The 23,244-nt window shown below is 35.4% G+C and overlaps 1 long non-coding RNA gene across 1 annotated transcript in view; it reads left to right on the top strand.

Moving 5' to 3' along the window:
• Positions 1–19,334: 19,334 nt before the first annotated feature.
• Positions 19,335–23,244, top strand: part of LOC109368973 — a 26,259-nt gene continuing 22,349 nt past the window's right edge. Inside the window, exon 1 of the long non-coding RNA XR_004160573.1 lies at positions 19,335–19,455. This is a non-coding gene — a long non-coding RNA (uncharacterized LOC109368973). The remainder of the gene's footprint in view (positions 19,456–23,244) is intronic.

Below are 23,244 nucleotides of genomic sequence, written 5' to 3'. Positions count from 1 at the left end.
AAAGAGAGAGAGAGAAAAGGCCTAAGCAGAGGTCTATTGCTCTCTTCTTCTTTTCCTCCTTTACTATCTTATATGTTGACTTCCAGAAGACATAGCTGCCAACAGTATTTTAGGGTTCAGAAGGGGACTTATTGGAAGATATTAAGTGCTCTCAACTTCTTTTGATCAATAATTCTCTCAACTACATTGGATTATTGCATCCCTGGTTGGATAAATGATTCAATAATTTTTATTAGATATGGATGTTGAAAATGGACTCGATAACATTCTTTGTGCTTTCTCTGAAAAGTGAAGATGTTATAGCAACGTTAGATGTTAGGGTAGATAAACAAAAGCAAGTTTCAAGACAAAGCTCTGGCAAGAGGCTTAAGGGAGTCCTTGGCTGTTTACTGTGTAAATTAATCTCTCTTAGCCAAAGGTAACGGTGATACTGGGATTCTATGTGAAGTGCAAGTACTTGCGTTCTTCAAAGAATTTTGAAAATCTTATGATGGTGAAAAAAATGAACCCCAAACCCTGAATTGGAGATTATTGTTTGTAGACAGAAACAAAGAGGCTAACTTGATTAGTTGACTACCAGGGAATACTAACAGGTGGCATCCATTCCAGAATTACGAATGCTTTCAAAGTACAAAAGTGTTGAGTAGGAAAAGGCTGTTCGGTGGAGAATGACTTCATGAAGTTGGATGTTAGGAAACTGAATCTTGAATGAAAATGAAATAATCATAAAATGGAAACTTCTAACTTTGAGATAATATTTTACTCTCTCTTCGCATCAGGACTCTTTTGCTAACCAAATTACTGATGCAGAACAGAGGGAAATGTGGCAGTCACCTTGGAAAAATGAGAGGGAGACGTGCTAGAAGATTCATCAGGATTTTCTGTATTTCAGCAATATAATTTATTCATTGCAATTATGCTTGTCAAGGGACGTCTAGAAATTCAATCAGTTAATTTCATAGTTAACTTTTAAAAATATGTGATTGAGAAAATGACACTTTTCCATCTAACCTTAATGAACACTAACTTTGTATAGCTGCTCGCGTTTCAGTCTACAACCAAATACAATTGAGTTAAAAATAAAAAATATGGTGAGTTGAGATTTGGAAGGAATTATGACAGACTTACGGGCTTATTTGCCCATGAAAACTGAAGAAAGGACTCTGGGTCTTAACCAATGGAGGTTAGTGAAGGTCACTCCTAAACAATCTGAAGATGGTCAGACGCTAGGGTCATCAGACCTTAACATGGCATCTTTAAGCCACAGGTTATGAAAATGTGAACACAAACACTCAGTTAAATATTTTGATATAAAATAATCCCTTTTACATGAATGTCTTCAATGACTAGCTGCAGTGCATAATAAATCAACTAAATTATATCTAGAGTGTTTTAGTATTTTATACCCGCTGTAACAAGGTGTTTTGTATGCTATGGTAGTCTTCTACTACGCTCTTATTTTGCTTGAAGACATCAAAATTCATATTCAATCTGATTTTTGCTCTTCACTGTTTCCTAGGCTACACATAGAACAATATATATGTTTTTTTAAGAGTGGGGATCAGAAATGGGAAGGAGAGTGAAAAAGGGAATACACTGAGAAACAGCAGAGAATGTTGCCTCATCAGAAGTAAAGCAGTAATATTTTGAGCAATAGCTAGGGTTTCTTATGATTTTCTTTTCTGTTCCTCCAATGAATTCTGCATCAGTGTACAAAGTGCAAACTTTTAAATACAGTGTTTTACTTCAGAGATCCTCACAGGCAGCAGAGCATACCTGAATTTATTGGGATTTGGAGCTCTGTAGTCTGTGATTTTCTGTTGTTCATCTGTCTCGAGCAATAAATTTACTATCCCATCACTACAGGCTGGGTCACTCAAAGCAAACTAATACGGGGCTTTAGACAATGCGTAAGGTAATCTAACAGGAATGACAGCCAGTGAAATTATTCTGTTTTCTTTTTCAATATGGAGACAGCCTTTGGTCCTCTAAATTAGCAACCTTATATTCTGAGGGGCTTCAAAGGTGTGTGCAAGTCTGAGCCATACACGACCATCAGAAAGGTGGTCAGCTACTGCTTTCCTAGGCTCAACAGTTGAATCAGACATTGATAGAAAACAAAATATGGTGATCACTTTGTAACTGCTTAATTAGTTACAGTTTTGCCTAGTCTAAGAGTACATGGTCCCCGACCAAGTGAGGATTCGCGACTCACTGATGGCTCTTGTAATGTTACATATTCTCTTGGTTCATATTGAAGCAGATATTGAAGACTAACAGACCTGGAGAAACAGGCTTACGTGGTATCAACCTTTTAATTTCATGTAGTATGCATCCTCAGGGATGCCCTCAGCATGATGCTGTTTTAAAATGACATCCATGTTTTGACATAAAAAGATTAAAAACGACACTAGTGCAGACTTAAATTAGAGGCATCACAAACAATTCATTTGCAGTCAGACACAAAAAAGATATGCCTAAATTAAGCTCCATCCTGGAGCCTATGTACCTTTAAGTTGTGCATCTTATTCATTTGGAGTAGTTGGCTTCAAATTTAATGTTACTGAAGCAATTTATAAAGTATGCTTGTAATGACTTCAACAGATATTTAGAAGGAACAGAAAACAGGATAGGTAAGAGTGAATTTTGCTGAGACGTTGCTCTGAACTTGTCCACTTTAACAGATAGCACATGTATTACGTTAGCTCTTCAGAATAATACGTACTTATGTAGATGTTGTATAGGTGAGCTGGCATACAGAACTGAATCTATAGTAACACAACAGTCTACTCAGCTGGGAATCTGGAACGTTGCACTTTTGTTCTTGTCTCTGAATTTCCCTGAATTTCTGAAATTGAGTGTGAATTTGAAGTCCTGTTCATTTGTGCTATTAATGTTTTAAAACTTCAGAGAACAGACAAACTAGTCTGTTTTGTAGCCTAGAAAAAACTGGCGTAGTTGACTGTAGCAGCTTGTTTGGATCCATTATCATTCAGTTTGCAAATAAATAATTTTGAACTTTTAATGTCTCATACTATTTATATGTGCCTTCTCTAAGTAGCAACAAAATAGCAGGGTTAATTAAGTTGTTATTCGGTAGCTAGAAAGAGCCTTGAAAGGGTTAATGTTTTGTGCTTTTGTGTAAATTAATATGTTTTGCAAAACAGTTATTTCTTACTCCAGCATTCATCATGGGTCTTTTTAGGGTGGACGTGCAGTGCTGGATGAAGATCCAACGTAGTCTGGCAATTCTTGCTTTGTTGATCAGCAGCCTTACAGACTGTGCAATGTTTTGTATTTCTTTCCTGAACTTATTTGTCAGTTAAAATCAATGACGTTTTCTGTACGTATTGTATGTAATGATTAATGACAAGAACTAACACTTCGGCAAATCAACTCGCATCCCCATTAAACTTCATTTAAGCAAACTGTATTTAATTTTTTTATTTTATTTTTTCTTTGGTTTGTTGCTAAGGTATTCAGTAATCATGTGCTGATTCTGTGTTTCCGTTGCTCCCTGTGTGGAAGGAGTTATTACTCTTGTGTAATTAGATGATTTGTAGAAGACTGCTCACCTTGTTTGTGCAAGATATTCTAAGCCTAGGCTTGATCTGAACAGCTAAGGTTGGAGTGAATGATAGCGTGGGACTTGAGAACTTTTTGCAGACAGAATAGTACTAGCAAAGTTACAGTTTCAAGTGGTTATGCAAAAGTTTTTTAGAGTTAACTATTGGCACAGGTGTGAAATGCAGAATACGTTTTCATAATACTATGTGACAGCTGAAGTTGCTTATAAGAAATAAATTTTATTACAAGCAAGAAAGGACTGGTTGGGAAGGTGGGGGGCAGGCTTGGATGCAGTGACCTTGAAATAGTGATAAGGAACTGATATGGAAGAAAAAAGACAATAAGTAGCTTTGGAACCCTGGATTTCAGGAGAAGTCTATGAAACTGTAACGACTCCAAATATTTTTGCACTTTGATTGCAGCAGGAAGGGACAATTCAGCAAGACCAGCCTCTAATACGATTCTTCACCCTATTTAATTACTTATGGATGATGCAGAAAAGAAGGTGATATCACCAGTAAAAACAGTATGTCACAACCTGCCATCCTACTCAGATTCAGTAGAAGTAGTATTGGAAAATAGAGCCTTTGGGTTAAATGGTACAAATATCTGAGTCTTTACCACTAAATAGGGTTCAGGATTCCTTAAGATGGTTCACTGAGTGATGGCAGCATAAAAGCTCTCTCCCTTTTACCGGTACTTTGATAATTTTTTAGTCAAAGTTAATGAATAGGCTGGAGTGAGAATTAGGAGAGAATGGAGGGGGTGGGTGGGTCAGCAGGGGGGAAGGTAAAAACCCCTTAAGATGAATAAACATAACATCATGACAGTAAGATTTCAAGTGATGTTTTCACATGCTTAGATGCTGACTGATATTTACTAGTATAAGTCGAGCCAAGATGCTTAAGTAACAGAAGATCAGACCTTTGCTCTTTATGGAATCACTTTAGTAATTTTGTTACTAGCTGATCTTTAGGTGTTCAAGTAAACACCATCCATGGTTCCACTACAATTATATGCTGATCTGTCACTTATCATAAATGTCTACATGTATATCATTGAAAAGTGTAATATAGAGATTTTCTTAACCTTTGAGACGGATGGAGTGAAACAAAGACTGTGAGATTTGCATAAGATTAGATACCTCTAGGAGATAATGAACATTTTTCTTGACCAATTTCTTCACTGAAATTTCTTCCTTGAAACAGTTCCGAAGCATCCCAGGCTCCCAAGGGAAATAGTTAGGTCACCATTCCTGGAGATATTTAAAAAAACGTTTGTGTGTCTAGGGACGTGGTTCAGTGGTAGCCTAGCACTGCCAACCCTAATAACTGCACTTGATGATCTTGGAGCTAATTTCCAGTCTGAATATTTCAATGACTTTAATTCATTTGGTCCAATTAGAAGAGAATACTTATTTATGTAGGAAAGCTGTAGGATTGATGATATACTGTGAACACATCAAGTACTATTCTGCAACTGTGAAGAAGAAAGAAAGATTTCATAATATAAAAAGGGAAAAGGAACATCATTCAGCTTCATGTTTTCCAGCACTGTGAACATTAAGAGTGCCTTTGTTAAGAGGCTGAGGAGAAAGTGACCTCTTGGAGACAGGTAACAATATTTGTAGTATATCTAGAGAGCTGCCACTATTTCTCTAGATAAATCATAACAGGCCCTAACATTTGAAATGTATTCCTCTCCCCTCCCTTCCTCTCCCCTCCTCTCACCACTCTAAAGAACTTCCAACTTCTGAAAATGAAACTATTGAAAATATTCTAAGATAAATTCTCTAGTTTTCCTAAATATTCTAAATTGTCTAATTTTCCTTTTAGATGGTACATTTTTAGCTATCCTAAAAGGATAGCTAAAGACTAAAGGCATTAAGACTGAAGGCTCGCATCACTTAAAATAAATGACCTTGACAGCAGAAATGAAAATGTTTTGTTGCAGAAGAGTAAATATCCCTTGTCTGATTTCAGCCTTCTCAGTTCTCACATGCCTGCAAGTAACCCCATAGTAAATAAGAAATAGTGCTGTGTGTGATCATAACTTTATCAATTCTAAAATGTTGTATCTTACACGTATTTAGGCAGTTAATTTAACTAGTAGCAGTAGCGGCATACAGAGGAGCATAACAAGAGCCATACATATAATTTAAGGTGGAAAAAAACGTAAGAAGTATAGATTACATATGATTTTAAGTATTGAGCATTTCAAAAATGAATTGTCTGTGAAATATTTAAAGGATTGTTTTTTATCTCCAAAGCTGGAAAGGAAAAGGAATTTCCATTCTTCTCACGTCTTCAGCACTTCCATCTCACACTTCAATCTTTCATTCATACATTATAATTAAAAATTAATTATTATTGCAAAAAACTAATTTATTTCAACCAGAACAAATCCAAGTCTCAAAGGATTTAAAAAATTTTTCATCAGAAGGGAGAAACCAATGATTATATCACATGCGGAGAGGGCGGAGATGCTTTTGTGTGCCATGTTTACTTAGAAATATCTTCCTACTTTGAAGTAATTATTTCTACCTTCACAAAAATCAGATCAAACCTCTTATGGAGTTATGCTACCTCATTTTTTCCTCAGTAGCAAGAAAACATAGAGGATAAGAAAGCATTATTTTTTTTTAAATTCATTTTTGAAGTTTAAAAATAAGGGAGTAGAAAAGGAAGAAAAGCTTCAAATATTCAGCTAGAATAAAGAGTTTCTTAACTTATGAGTGATCAAGGGGAGCAAGATGAAATTCATAATGTTCTTATAATTACCCTGCTTAAGATAAAATCCTACTTCACATTCAAAAATGCCTGATGGTTGGATCTGTCTTGTGAGAGCCGTTTGACAGATGTTAGTGGAGTTAGCTGAGAATGTTTGGTCTTTAACTCAATACTGTTACTAACACAAGTGATCAGACACTAGTTTGCTAACCCATTTTTCCTGCAGTGTGTCACTGAAGTGTTAAAAGGGCAGATAAAATCAAAGATAGACGAATACGAAGCAACAGAGTGTAGGGAGAAGAAAAATCCTACCTTTACATATGTACAATAAGCTCAGATTTGAATATGCTTTTGGGCATTTAGTAGATTTTTGAGGGTCTGACTCAGTGCTTAGGAGTCAAATAGAATAAACTGAGTTTTCGTATTTTTCAGGGAATACAAACTAAGAAATGTAATTATGTCTATTTCTTCAGCCATGGTCTGTCCATATTGTCAACATTATGAACATCTGTTTCTTTAACCCAGTAGAGAGAAAGACCATCCCACAAAAAAACTAAATAGAGGATGAGGGATTTCTGCTAAGTCCTGCATGGCTTCCTGGTTTTGAAGAGTATCATCAGGAGGTGGGCAAATCAACTATGAACAGGGTACACCTACAAAAAAGCATTATGTTTTGATGATGATGATGATTAACATTTTTATTTTATTGCAGGAATGTTGCGTTTTTTCTCTTTGCTAATTTTAATTCTGGAAATAATTAGATTCATGTGTCATATCTCATACACTTGGAGATATTTGTACTCAGAGGAATGCAACCCAAGATTTGCCACGTGTTTGGTCCATGAAAGGCATCACAGAACCAGAAACTGCTGCATTATATAATTTTATTGAATTTCCTTTTACTTTTTCTCCTGTATAACCAACTTGTGAAGAATTAGTAGAGTGGGCTTGCAATAAAATAGATTTACCAAAAAAAAAATTCTGTTTCTGTCTGAATTCACTGATGTTGAAACTGCATTTCAGAGAATCAAGGACAGTTGTGGTAAAAACAGCAAATAACACTTTTTTTAAAAATTTTCTATTGCTGAGTTAGGTTTTAAATTTCACTTCATGTCTTTGAGCTATTTATCCTTTCTTAAGACTATGGCACTTTTAAAGTTTAGGGAACAGTGCACCAGATAATCCAAATGAGAAAATACAAAATGCCTTCCGAAAATGCCTGAGAAATTTTATCTTGTTTGCTTAACTGCAGACTACAGACTTATTTTGCGTCGCTATGAAGTTCTCTATGTGGACATGCATATTTTCTACTCTTACTATCGTATTCTGTGCTGTAATGGTTTTCACTATTGCATAGTTCATTTTATGTGACATAACAGAGTTTCCCACAGATGTACCAAAAATACACTGGACTTGTTTGATGACATCACTGAGCTAGGCTTTTTAACAGAAGGCTGAAGAGCTGAAGAGGGCAAAAGGTTTCCTAGTTATTCACTATGATCCTTGATGAAAATGTCTGCTTATCAACTTACTAATGGAAAGGAATTATATTTAAATGTGTAATTAGTCCGTAACCTTCTCACAGCTTCTCTGTGTCTTACATTCCTGATGTCTTCTTCAGATCGCATTCTCAAAATGTCACTGATCAGATCCTTCAGTATGAGTGGAATATAGAGTGCATCTGATTTGTTATGACTTGAAGAGTGGTTTTGTTGAGGTGTTTCCAAAACGTGACAACCTAAAGTACCCTAAGGTAGCTTTTGTTTGTTGGTTAGATTGATTTTAGTATGATTTGGTTTGTTTGTTTTGCTTCATTATGTTTTAATCTAGCACAAAAATGCTCCTACCCAGTTAGGAGAAACACTTTGCATAACAACTGCTTATTTCCTTAAATAAGGGGTGAGTGGCAGGTGTGGATTTACATGACTCTTTCAGCAAAATACCTCCCTGTATTCCCTTCATTTATATCTACATTAATAAGGCTTCATGGGAAAGAAATAAGCTTGTAACACTGGTTTATGTTTATTTATATTTTACCAATTGCTCTGTCAGGCCATGGAAAATATTTCCTCTCAAAATCTCATTTTCAATTCAGCCAAACTGAATTTTAAACAAGTATTTTTATAAAATGCGTCAATAACCGACTAAGGGTAGCAGCTGTTAGGTAATATGTGATTATTCCTATCAATGATATAAAGAGCACCACTGTCACTTCTGTTAGTTAGATACTAGAATCGTAGAATCATTAAGGTTGGAAAAGATCTCTAAGATCATCTAGTCCTACTGTCCCCTATCACCAATATTGCCCATTATACCACGTCCCTAAGTACTACATTTACCCTTTCCTTAAATAGCTCCAGGGACTGTGACTCCACTGCTCCCTGGGCATCCTGTTCCAATGCATCACCACTCTTTTTGAGTAGAAATTCTTCCTAATGTCCAATCTGAGTCACTGAAGCCTAGAATGTAAAACCTAAGTTGAAAGACTGGATCAGGAAAACCTATGCTCATCTTGAGGAACTGCAAATAATGTAGCATTGATTAATCTTGTTTAGGTATTATTGGTTATGTGGATTTTTTTTTTCTTTTTTCTGTTTTAGCGCAATAGTTATAAAGCATGTTCTAGATATTGTCATCAGTTGTCATAATTGTCACTTCCTCAGAGACAAGTGCCATTGTGAACATAAAATGTTCATGCTGAACCAAAATAGGAAAAAGTACTGTGTGATACAGAGCAGTATCTATGAAAAGTAAGAATTCTACTTCTATTATTCAGTTATTTAGGAAGTACACCCAGTATACTTCTTACTAGTCCTCTGATGCCTACTTCAAGAATGTCAGACTCTATTATAATAAACTCTTGTTGCAAAATTATTTCTTCTCCACGTACTCATTCAGATGCTTGGGAAGATAGTGGTGAAAATGCTTCGTACCAACTGTGAGTTATCTAGGTAATGTTTGAGTCAGTCCTTTCCAAAACCAAGCCTTTAGAAGGTCTTAATCCTTAAAACTTGTTTGTACACCACAGTGGTTGCCTTCAAGCATGAATTTGATCTGTGCCCCCTAATTGCATTCTGGTTCTGGCTTAAGGAAGGAGATCTATTCTACTGATGACAACTTATGGCAGTTCAAGATTGTACTGTGTTATGGTAGTAATCCAGCCTGATTATTTACTTAGAAGACAGAGAAAGCTCTGCAGAATGTGCTATGAAAATGAAACTCGTGTCTGCTCTCGAACTCCTTCCTCAGGCTACCAAAGCAGAAGGGTGTTGTGGCATCATCTTGGGAGTGTGCTGCAGTGTGGGAGGAAGTGGTGTCATCTCTGCCCCAGGAAGAAAATAATTGGAGGCTCGAATGATTCACTTAGGCTCTTCACTTTTTCTGACAACAGATCATTTTGTAATTTGAGAGTGGTGTTCCTTATGACCTCTAATCCATTTATGGCTAAGATGTTAGTGAGGGTTTGAAACCTCTGTAGGCTTATCATCTAAAGCTGCCAAATAGCCAGAATCATCCTGTCATACAGTTACATCATCCAGCTTTCTAATTAAAACATAATGAGACATGTTAGTTTAGTTCCTTTCATTTCTAACTGCCTGTTTAAAACCCTTTCTTTACAAGGAAGGGTTTCCATTTGAGACAGATGAGGGAATTCACAAGATGTTCTTTTTTTTTTTTCTTCCTCTGCAAATTCTACTTTGCTAGTATTTGAGTGAAAGTAATTAATTTGAATTTAATCACAGTAAAGTTTTGTCCATATAGCTATAAACAGTACAGCAGTTAATTACAAAAACACTCAAATAATTGTTACTGAAGGAATATGAAAAGAGGAAGAGTATAAAACTAGCAAACTAAAATCAAATGAACCAACAAAATTCAATGGAACCTCCTCCTCTTCTTTGCAAAAGACTTGCAGGTTTTCAAGAATTCATTCTTTCCATTCCCACTCTTTCCCAAATACTGTCAAAAAAAGTTGGCTAGAAAAAAGTTTTTTTTTTTTCCAGAACTGTAATTGAAAAGGGCATCTCATTTGCACATGAATTATGTCACTGAATACATTAGTGAAATACACAGCAGCCAAATCACCAAAGGAACATGTATAATGAAGAGACTGCGAGCAAGTTCTAGTGCGATATCTGAACATTCATCTGTAGAAGGCCTTAAACAATGGTCAAATCTTCAACTCACTAAAAAGGTGGGTACCTGTTCAACTTCAAAGATTTTTTTGAGGTCCAGAAAGCTTCTAGTTCACTGATAGGTATTTTCCAGAGAGGGTCAGAACACCATCCAGTTCATAAGGGTTACAGAATTAAACCTGTTGACGCAGGTTTTCCTTATGCAAAGTTCACATGGCTCCAAAGTAAGATGAGGACAGTGAAACGACTTTGCTATTGTCCAGCAAATCCCGATATCAACCTTCTTTTATCTTGATATTCTCATGGGATCATTGAAACTGCGGTAAGCAACAAAATAGATCAATTTTTCTACTTTTCTGAAACAAGTTGATTTCAAAATAATACTAATTTTAAAAGAAGGACAGTGGTTTAAAATAACAGATTCAGAGCTGTGTGTAACTTCAAATTTAATGCAATTTTTGCCTATGCACATCTAGCAGTTTTGTGATTATTTTTTTATAGCAGAAAATTTACAACGTTGCCATGTATGCAGAGTCATTCTGTGTACAGAATTCATGAAATTCATCCCGTAATTGCTCGGTGCTTAGAAGATTCAATTTAATTTCAGTGCTAATTAAGACACAATGCTTAAATAGAATAATAATGAAAGTAATGCCTCCTATTTATTTCCATGGAAATGACAACAGATATAAAGAGCACAATCATACTATTTGAGAGAGCAGCTTCTCAGCTCTATTTTTCAACATAATGACCACCGTTAGCTATGCACTTCTTCCAGCATGGTCAAGAGTCTGCGTGCCACACTTGTAAAAGTCACCGTGGCCAGAACGTGGCGTGTCTTTCACATCACTGATGCTAATGTTGAAACATGCCACCGGATACCAAAAGACTTCAGCAATTTATATAGTACTCAAAGAATAGACTTCTTGAGCTTCCAGACAAATAGAAAAATATTGATATGTTAAAAGCATACAATAGAGATGAGTTAGCTCTGAGATGCACGTGCTCTGGGAAGAGATCCCATGCACTCAGCGCTGTAATAAACCTGTGTCAGCTTTCTAAACTATCATTTAGTTTGGAGAGTTTTCTTGGTTAAGGTTTTTGGTAACGTATCCACCACCTCACTATTCTCCCTGCTGTTTTGTCTCCATACGTGTTCATCAAGCATTGATGCATGTCAATAGATGCCTTTTCTTTCTGCGTGGATGAATGCAGTTCCATACTGAATCGAAGAAACTGATGCGTAGGAACTTAACAGCAGCGTTTTATTGCTGTTAAGTCAGGTATTCTTTATTAGCAGCACTGGGAAGCACTTCAAAGATGATGTAATTCAGAGCCCTTTATATTTCCACAGGTAGTGCATATTCATCAATTACCTGCAAGATAATTAACATATAAACACCTATCTCAGGTAGTGATTTATGAGGTTTACAGTCTTCTATTCCATGGTCTCTTCTATTGTCTAGCATCTTTTTAGTATCCTCACAGTTGAACTGACAGCCTTTTATTTTCATCCAGCGATTTTTCTTCACTTGCCCTCTAGATGAATTTTATTCATATAGGTAGTAGGAAAATGCCTATTGTAAGTAATTTATAGATACCAAAAACATAACATTTGCTCGCTCAGCACTCGGCCATTATTTCTGAACATCTGCTCTTCCTTGGTTAGAGATAAGTTTGGCAACCTGTCTTTTAATGATATATACTGGGCTATTGTAAGATAAGGAGGATAGAGGATAATATCTTGACATCTGCCTTGTTACATCCTGTTCTACTCCTGGAATGAGAAAATTTGGCCTTGTGGGGAGGCACTGGCAGTGATGAGATTTGGTTAAATACTGATGCTGATGACGGCCTTTCTGTATGTGGTTGGGAAAGCACTGAGTTTTGGGTGTACAAGCAGTGGTGTTTTTAAGTTTTGTAATACTTTGTGCTGAGTAGAAGATTGTTTTGTAGAATGAAGTGACAGAAGGATTTCATCACCAATTTGAGCATTATTTCAGAGATATTTTAGGGAAGAGTGAAGTCAGGGGAATGACTGCAGTCTTTGACTGGAACTTCTCCAGAATTATATTACATGGCCTAGAATTACATTTATTCTGTTTCTTGTTTTGTGTGTATGTATAATTTAATTACATTGCACATTACTCAGACTTCTTCGAGAGATGAAATGAAAGGTCTTAGCTACAGAGTTTGAGAGGAGATGAAAGAGTAGATGAGAAGACTCTTGGCATCAGAAAAGAGATGGCAAGAGAGCAGAATGGCAATATAAAACATCATATTATTCAACTTCATAATGTGTTTGGTTCTACTATGTAGCTATTTTGTCTTTAGATCTCTTCCTCAGGCCCTAAGTTGCTGGAGACAATTGGGATATTCTGCAGCAGCAGCAAGAGATAATTTCAAAGGGCAAAACACTGTATGTAGCATATGGCATAAATGCAGAGTTTATGGCATCTCTACGTGTTTAAGAAGTTTATAATTATTATCAATTGTATTCATTGTCATTGGAATTTGGATGCTTTTTATGCTTAAATGAAGGTTTTTTAGCGTGAACTGTTTCTTATCCACAGTTACGTTCCTTGGGCAAATAGGAAGTCAGAGAAATTGCAGATATTATGAATATACTGACTATTGCCAACTTCAGCTTTGACAACTGAAGATTTTTGTTTAAAAATAAAAAAAAAAGCCATTTGTATGCTATGTTATGTACAATTGCAAGAAAGTTACCTGACTGACGACTGGGATAGGAGCATGTATGTTACTAAACATGGAATTGATTTTTTTTTTTTGTATTTTTATAAATTAGGCAAAAACCAACCAAACAAAAAGAACAAAACAAAAAACTGATCATGCAAAACTAGAATCTAATTTGAAAGGAAGACACAATACAGTTCACACGGAAATTCGTGTTACAGCAATCACGGAGGGTCAGAAGAGAAAGTCAGGATCCCAGTGAATGATGAGCAATATATTGCTCCCACAATGTATTAGAAGCTTAATGAACTCTAATAGAAGTTTCCCTTACTTCTTCAATGAAATTTATTTCAGTTATGCAGTAATGCACATTTCTTGGCCTGCAGTGGGAATAGAATTCTAGCAACAATAATACATCCAGCACTGGGAGGCTAAGGAAGATAAGGGCTACAAATGGGACAAATGACAATAAAACAGTGAAGCCTCCAGAGCCATAAACTAGCCATGAAGCTCACTGATGATCTAGCTGATACTAGAGTTCCATAATTTTTCCTTCCTCATTTAGCAGCAATGGAGTAGAGCTACTATTAACAAACGGAATGATAAGTGATTTGCAGTTTGGTCTCGGTTGTCTCTTTATTCACATGAGATTGCAGGCTGCTGTATCCTTTATCTTGGAGAGAACATACATAAGATAACACTTAGCTGTCTTTGGTGGAATAGTCTCTATTTCGTAAATTGCAGATTAACTTATGTTAGCGTTGAATAGGTAGCGTCGGTTGTGACAGATTTTTTTGAAATTTCCAAGGATGGAAATTTCCAACTCTGACTGTTGTTATCATACTTAGAAATAGGCAAAACTTGAAGTACATATACCTGTACATTCTGCGAACTTGCAAAACATAGGAAATGCGTTAGCATTTATTACAGTAGCTTTAAAGAAAGGTGAGGAAAACAACAGATAATTGATTTAAAACTACCTTTAGTTAGATGCTATCTATGTTTATTTTCCCCATTAGTAGTGAAAATGTTTTAAACATTAGCCCTTTTTCTCATTTAAAAATTTTCTTCTATTTCATATCGCTTCCTAATATGCATCATTATCGCAATTCAAAGATCCATGGAAGGAAGGAAAAGCTCTTCACTGTTTTCCATTGATGGCAGTGTTCAGGAGAAACACTTTGAGAAATGCTTGAATATTACTCATTTGAATATTTTATAAAAATAACTTCATTTTTTTTCTGTGGCTTTATTAAAATAACTCTATGACAGGCAGTACAACATAATTGTTGTCATTTATAAAAAAGAAAAATAAATAAATAAATAAACCTACTTAATTCTCCCAAGACATAGGTATGGGTCATAGATAATTATACCTAAACGTATAGGAAGTTACATTACATAAACTTACATACTCAAGTATGAGACTCAAATTTGTGTATATGTATGTGTATATATATATACATTGTATATAAATACAATAAAGAAGGCTTATTTGGTTAAAGTAACATCTTTAAAGTGGAGCACCATTAATTTAGTACCTGCAAGAAAGATGACTGAATCAACTGTGCTTTTCCTGTTTCTATGTAAATTTTGCTTCAAATCTGTCTGCTCATTTTATGATGAGTTATATTTGGCTTAGATTATATTACAGATGGAAGTATTCTTTTTTAGGACATATTACAATGAATCATATTTCTACCTCATCAAAATGCACTCTGCTTATTTCTCATAGGACAGGTGCTGACGCTGAGATTCACTACCACAGCTGGCCCGCCAACCTCTGTCATGTTTTTATCAGCCCAAGGCCAAGTGCAGACCTAGTTTTGGTGCCTTCAAGGCAGGGTGGCCATACACTGCTAGCATTGTTACAAGCTACCTGACTCTGCCTCTTAGCGCCATTTTGTTTTTTCTTTTCTGTTTTGCAAATGAATGAAGAGTTTTCATTGTTGGAATGCTGTGTCTGAAATGATTATGTAGGCCTTGCTTCCCACATCCATCATATCATGCATGGTTTTCAGTGGTATGGGTATTGGTAAGAGAAGTTGTTTGTTTTGGATTTACTGTACATAGGTAGAAAATGAAACTTTCACACTTGTTAAAATCCTACCACGATCAAGCAGTTTAGTGCTTGTTGTCCCAAACTAAATCAGATCATTTCTTTAATATGCTCAAATTTACATGAGAAATATTATGTGGAGGTGTTTATGTGGAGGAGAACAGCCATTAAAATAATTTCTGATGAGAATATGTAGCTGCAGTGAAACTGATGCACGGTGGAAATTCTCAGGAGACTGTTTTTTATTTACATACCGTAAAGATCTTCAGGTTAGAGGAAGAGCAGAATTTTTAAAAAATCTGCAATATTTGTTCATCTCTTTGGGTAATTCTTTGGAAATGGGTAAAAGTGAGTAGATGGTTTTTACAAATTGAATTTATGTTTAAAGAATCAATATGTTGCATATTTGTGACAAAATCTTATCCTTCCCATTATTATTATTATTATTATTATTATTATTATTGTTTGCTTTGGAGTCTATTGATAGAGCCCCAAGGCAGCAGAAGCATATTTCAAATTTGGGTAGCTATGGCTGACAATGCAGTGAACTGGTGGAAAGTGTCAGGATGATGAAGTAGCACTCTGCATTGCTTCATTTGTAGAGTAGAAGGAAAGGAAGGGGGAAAGCTGGAGTGAGCTATAAGTAGGGGCAGAAGATCCCTATAGACATAGATCATCTGCCAAACGCAGTGTCATGGGATGAATATTACCTTGAATCATTAGCAGAATTTCTCATGTGCTTCAGTAACTTTGTAAAAATACTATTCAACTGTAATTTACAGAAGAGAAGAGAAGAGAAACTTCTTAAGAGAAGGTTATCTCTTATGGTACCATAATATGTATGTAAAAATATATATGGTATAGTAACTACGACCTCTTTATTATTTGGCAATCTGTGCACTAGTTAGGGTGCTGCTTGGTATTATATATAGCTTTTTGTTGCCATAACTTTTACGTACAAAACTGAAAGTAAGAATTTTTCCCTTTTTCTTCTTTACCAATAAGGAAATCAATTCAAGATCTAACAGAGTCAAGTTTCAATTGATTATTATACTCTTTACAGTGGTAACACTCAATGAATAATTAAGTAGTAGATATCACAAAGTGACCAGAGTATAATCTATTATTTCTTTGCTTGGATGCTGGATACTGAATTGTAAATGACTTATTTTTTCCTGTTATCACTTAAATACTATTTCAAAATCTGCATTTATTTAATAGCTTTGATGTTATCTTTAGAAAACCAGTGTTTTTTTTTTTGTTATTGTTTTTGTTTGTTTGTTTGTTTTAATGGGAAAGCAGCATCTGTAGCTACGGCTTCTGAGATGTGACACAACTGTATCATGTAGAATGGATTAGAATTAGGACATGTTTCAAACTTGCTGTGGCTGCTCTTAGATATGCCTAAAATTAACCTCACAGGAGATTCTGTCACTTCCTCTGTGCAACAAACCAACCACAAAAACACAACCAAACCCACTGCCAGATCAAACATCAGAGGCTTAGAGTTCTCGCTTTTGTTTCCAGAAGGGAATGCTGCAAAATTCAGTTCTTCACAATGTTGCTTTTTCTCTCATTCAGTCTTGGTCAAACCTATTGTATACCTTCCTGTTTTTGTCAGCGCTAGACATTTCTAAACTACATTAGTTTCATAATATCTGTTCTACTGATATAGTAATCTTGGAAGCACTGCCTTTTGATAGTTCTTACCTTAGAATGGTGTCAAAGTAAACCATACTCTAATAGTAGCTGTGATATCAAATAATTAGCACATATCGTATGTGGATTTCTTGAACTCTCCTTCTGCTTTGTTTAATGAATGTAGACACACAACCACGTGATGTGTTCTGGCCTTCATCTCTGCCAACTGTGTGGAAGTTTCAGCAGTGTGAGATATTAAGAACATCAATTCTGGGTTTATCAAACCTGTTATTGTTAAAATTTCAAATCAGAGGTGATGCCTGTTTGGTCTTCTAAAGTTTGCTAATCGAATGTGAAATTCTGTGTGCTAATCGTAGTATTCAGAAGTGGGGTTTGCCAACCTGCTGTAGAATTCTATTTGTGAATCTCACTTGAATATTGTGAGAAAAGCGTGGAAAAAATGCAGAGAAGCACTTTTAGCTGACAATTCAGCATATAGAAAATAATTTTCACCTTTTAAAAGATGTTGTTTTATTTTTTTCTGTTGTTACAGTAATTATCCATTCAGGACAAGTCAGTTATGTAGTGTATTGAAACAAAGTTTTGCGTTAGATGCTAGGGGGAGTGGTGAATCAAGAATCCAAACAAAACAAGAAATGCATAATAGTTTTGACCTTTTCTTGTATGTGTTGTTGGGTATAATTTATTTTGAGGTTGTAATTAGCATCATTTTATATCTCTTTATTTTGATGAAATCTAAATTAAAGCTGTTTTTTTTTTCCATTCTTCATTCATAATTTAGTTACCTTTATCTAATGTTTCATTTAAATATTACATTTTTAAAAGTTGCTCTAGATGTCTTTAGAATTTTCAGGCTTTTAAATTGTTATCGCAAGACCAAGTTGCGTGACATAGGATGAGTAGAGCAGCTGCTATTCTACTGCTCACTCTCATTCCCAGAGTCAGAATACACTGAGCTGCATGGTTAGATCAACAGTAAACACAAGCTGAAATATCTCAGTTTCAGAGCGCAGTGTATTGAGGTAAACCTAAAACTGCCCTTTGGGTTTCTGTAATGCATCATGCTGTAATTTGTGGTTGTTCTGTAGCTGCCATGCAAGCAGTTGATTTTTCCCAGAGGATCTGCACTAGACAGCTCAAACAGGACTGTGTGACTGCCACCTCAATGCGAGCCATCCATGTTCATGAATGAGAGCCCTGAATATTTAAAAAGTTAAGAACCAGTGAATTATTCCCATTTCTCATTTCTCCTGATTAGATTTAAGTTCTGTGAACTAATTCACTGACCAGTCAGTAAATGCGGGAACCAGCAAATTCAGGTGGATAGCAGTTTTGGATTAAAGAAGGCCGCTAAAGCATACTTAATTCTGTGTTGTAGGTAATCAAGTATTGCTGCGTCTTTCCCAGTTGTGGGGTAACTGAAATCAAGGAAATTATACTGGTTTACAGAAGTTCCTAAAAGTAACTAGGGATAGGCTTTCATTGTTAAGATGAAATAAATTCCTCACTGCAAACAGAGGTACTATGATATACAACTTTCCATCTAAGTGTTCTGAGAAATAGCTAAACAATTTTGATGGAACTGTAAAAAGTGTGAAGTTATCCAACTAACCCAAACTACTATTTTTAGACAACATACTTTCAAAATTGATCTTTATTTTGATTCATTTTTCACTGTGCATTACAGTATTTCAAGTTTTGCATTATGTTTACATAATAGGCTGAAGCATTATTTGGCTTACATGAATTAAGATTGCATTTTCCATTAGAAACGACATTTACTTTTTGTCCTAATATATCTTTGTAGTGATATTCTGTAAAAACTTCAAAATGAGGTCCTAACTGGGTTTTCAGGCATATATTGTGCTGATATCAAAGTAATTCCTTCTTAGTAGGATCTGTCTTTAATCAACTTCTAATTTATTAAACTCAAGTAAAAGTTTATTTAAATGTTTGATCAATTTAACTTTGAAATCTTTTTTTTTGTGAGTGTGCTTATGTGCATGTGTTTTACAAGTTTATTTATTTGTAAAACTTAAATGGTGAATGGGAAACAATAACTCAGGAACTCAGGAGAGCATTGCTGTCGCCCTAGCTTAACCGTAGCTGATACCGTCAGGGATACATGAAAATGACCAGAGTCTCTGTTTCTTCATCTTATTTATTTTATCTCTAGGCTTTCAATGCATTATACAGAGGAGAACTTGGGTATTATTTGCAGTGCTGATAGTCTGTAGGAGTGAATAGACTTTTCTTGTTTCACACAAGGCAGAATACATTCAGCACTCATGACAAGGCTGTAGATGGAAAATATTACAGCTCCTCTTGTGGGCTTCTTGTGAATCTTTTGCTGTGTTTCAGGGGAGGACTGAAAAATTGTGTCTGCAAAGACTTAAACTCCCAATTCGTGTGAAAATGTAAGCAGAATAAAGTCAGGGTCTTTACAATCCAGAACAGTGATATTTTCTTCTCTCTTATAGCAGTAGAAGATGGGAATAAGAGGAATGAATTTGTGGAGCAGAACATCAGTAGCAGTATCCTGAGACTAGAGAAAACTGTTCTTTCCTGTCCCAAGAGGAAATGATAGAAGAAGGGCTACAACAAGGTAAGAGCTTTTTCCTTTTTCTTAGTGGTAGGCATTTTGCAGCATTATGTCCATCAGTGATACACACTTATTTTGATATCAAAAAGATTCAAGCATTCTAGCAGGAATTACAGATTTCTGGCTTCTGGAACCTTCTGAGATAGTTTTCAGTCATTGACATTGCCATGTGTTTCTTGTTTGTCTTTAAGTAAAGCATCTAATTGCTTTGTACCTACTCTTTCATTTGTGAAATGGATATTGAATAATTTCCTTTGTTTGTTTGTTTTTTTCTTCTGTAAACTCCTATGCGTATGAAAGAGCGCTGTGGGCATTAGACCTGTTTTTTCAGAGTAAGTCATTAAAAAATCCAGACAAAATGTACAATTTGTTTGGCTTGAGACTGTTGTGCAGAGCAAATCTGACTGGACCAACGGCTTCATCATCAGCTTCCAGAAAATTTAGTGAAAGGTGTCCCTGCATCCATGTTATTAATAAATTCTTAAAATGTTCTAATGTAGTCAGGGACTATGTTATCTCAGAAAGCTGTGGTGATAATATGCTAATAATAATCATATTCAAGACTTGAAATCTATTCCATTTTTTGCACAACAAAAACATAACAAGCATTCTCATAACCATAAGAAAAGGAATGAATGTTGTGAAAGCTGAGGTTAGAGTGCCAGTGTGCTGTATCCTATGCTTCATATCAGAAGACTCTGTATATTAACCTTTAAGTTATCGGGACAGTTGGCATTCCCAAACTGTTGATTGTGTAGTTGCTGTGTTTTAAACAGCAGTGTAAAAAATGTATGTGTTTTCACTTGAATTTTTGGTAACAGTGTGGTTGTGACGAATGAAAAGTTTACTGGTATATGCACAAATAGGATATTTGCATAGGAAGTAATCAACAGGGTGTAGAGAGCGCAGGTAGGAGAAGAAAATGCGGGATGATGGCAGAGCACTGGATTTTCAGGTAATTGCTGGTTGGCAGATGATTGGCTCGTTACTTCTAGCATGATTTAAATAACTCTTAAAACTTAAGTTTTAAACTTAAAACTTAAGCTCCCAGATTTGGTCAAACACAGTTTTATTTTATCTTCATCAACTTAACTGATCCAAGAACTGAGCATGTTATTTCTCATTTGGACCAGTTAACTTTTTAGAACTATTTAGAGTTGGTCCTCTTCTGCTATGACAAATGTATTCATAAGTTGACTTACTTCTGTACCCTTTGCTGAGTACTGTAAGACACCAGAATGTGACAAAATTGCCACAATTATAGTTTAACATTATGAATTCTAGCCCTGTAGCAGAACTATTTGCTGAAAGTTGGACAGGGCAATATTATACTGCCAATAGGGAAAAAGTAAAAATGTATGTTAATTTCATTGAATTTTATTTTATTTTATTTTTTTTAGTTTGGACATAAAATCAAAATGCAACATTTTGAAGTGTAATTTTGTGTTCTTTATTTTTTTACTGTTAGATATTAACAGTTCATTTACAGACAGGTTTTTGTTGCTGGCTGAAGAAGTCTGAAGACTTTAGTCTTCATTTAGAGTTAGGATGAATATACCTTTTGAAATCTCAGTCTTTGGTGAAACATCCAAATGATTATATGACTGTTATATGACTATGATTCTATGGTCCATTTTACCCTCTGTACGTTTCTGATTGCCATTTTTATATTATGCAGAGTGATTGTTGATTTTTATTGATTGAAACCGGGTTCAATTTGTATATAAAAATCTACAGATTTTTGCTTTTAGTCTCTGTAACCACTGAAATGAAACACCTCCTTTTTTTTTTGGTTATGAACATCTCTTCATCGGTGGACAAGCATAGCTATTTTTCTATGGCCACATACTGACGTTCTCTGAATCATTTGTTTTCTCTACACTTTCCTTGTACTTCCTGGTCCTGCTATAGGCATGACAGTTTGCTAAAGTATAAAGAAAACATGTATTTATATGATTTATATTTTGTAGCCATTGAAATTCAAGGCCAGTCCAAAGACAGTGTCAGATGAGAGCAATGTATTCAAGACAAAACCATGAATCATCACAGCTGGAGGGGTGGTTCATTTGCAGGTCTTCCCACTCTTTTTTTCCCTTCATTTGTTGCTCTGGGACGTGTTCTGGACTATGGTGTTTACTTAAACGCACTTCAATGTGGAGGTCAAATTTGAACTCTGATGCATTGTTGTTACTAGAAACAGGTTGCAGTAAAGCTACCGCTGTGAAATAGCTGCTTAGAGAGGTTAGGTGGTTTTCTGTTGTGTCTTTTGAAAGTCTGAATTTCAAGAGCAAAGAGACTTATATCTATTTATTAAATTTGAAAAGATCTAGTATCTAGTATCATTTAATTTGATATTCCATCTGTATTTTAACACCTTTTAGACAGTTCTTTCTACTTCGTATTTCTCTAAGTAATGTCATTGGTGAGGTGAAAAACTGATATCCTGGCTTACAGGGATCAATATGCCTTTCCTCACACAATTCTGAATGGTTTGAAGCTGAAAGCTTTGATTTAAATGCAATTTGTGTTAGAAAAAAGCATGTGATGGCTTTCTGGCATAGATAGTGCTAGACATAAGGAATGCAGGGGAGACTAAACTGGAGGTTGAGGACTCAAGTACCTTATTTTCTAATGCAAATAGCTCTGAGCTTGTTTCCTGAGATCAGCTGAATCTTGCAACATATGTCAAGACAAAGATTATTTTTCTATATTATCTAAAGACCTCAACTTCTGTCAGGATCCTAGTACCATGTAAAACTGCATAAGAATAAAGAGCCCCTCCCTCAAAAACACCTATGTTCTGCAGAAACATAATGACCTCAAGTAAGAGCCATCTGACAAAAGCCAAGAGGGAAGGTCTCGCTGGAAGGTTACCCTCATTCCTGCAGGCATAGGCAAGATCCCTCAGTCTTCCTTCACAGTATGAGCTAGTCAGAGGGCTGCTGCACCCAACTGCTCTGTCAGCTTTCCTTAAGTTGGCACCTTTCAACAACACTAAATGGCTTAAAAGCAATGAAAGTAAAATAAATAAATAAACAAAACAAAATAAAAAAACACTCTTTGAAGAGTGTTTCCGGAAACACATTGGATTTTCTGCTTATCTATCTTTCCTCCCTAGCCCGCCTCTTTCAAGTCTTCAAGGACACAGTATGATTACAATCCAAACTGGGCCTCTGATGATAGATTTGAAGCAAAACTTGTTCGGAAATTTGTTCTTTACTTATGTTATCAATTAACCTGGAAGTGGGCTTCAAAGTGCTTTAAAATACTTTCTAAATCTATTCTAAAAATGTAAAGCTATGCACATTTTTATTAAATACTTCATGAAATTGGGAACAAATAGATAAGTGCTGCAAAACTATTTAAACAAACATAATGCAAGTAATAGAGTAAAATACTAGTAGACAAAAATACATTGTGAGGTTATTAGAGTTCACTGTGCTGACAGAAATTGTTGCCATACTTTCTGCATAGGGATTAATTACACTGTCAAGGAAATTATCCAGATAAAAAAAAAAATTGAAAGGAGCATTTCTATCTTTCAATTTTGAAATGTTTCTCTCTTCAACGCAATTTTGCAATATGCAATTTTACAGAAGGTAAACGTTAAACTTCTATCATTTATTTTTCCTTAAGTTTATCTTCTTTTTACAATCTCTTCTTGATTTAGCTGCTGTACCAAAAAATATATGATATATGCAATTCAACTCAGCACAGAGTTGAAGTAGTTCTTTTAAGTTACCTGTTAGTTGTCGAAGTATTATTATTAAGCCTGTGGAATATGGCTTTTTT

The sequence above is a fragment of the Meleagris gallopavo genome, chromosome 8 (assembly GCF_000146605.3).
Source record: "Meleagris gallopavo isolate NT-WF06-2002-E0010 breed Aviagen turkey brand Nicholas breeding stock chromosome 8, Turkey_5.1, whole genome shotgun sequence".
NCBI classification, from domain to species: Eukaryota; Metazoa; Chordata; class Aves; order Galliformes; family Phasianidae; genus Meleagris; species Meleagris gallopavo.
The sequence above is the reverse complement of the archived record's forward strand: the minus strand, read 5'-3'. Positions and strand labels throughout refer to the sequence as shown.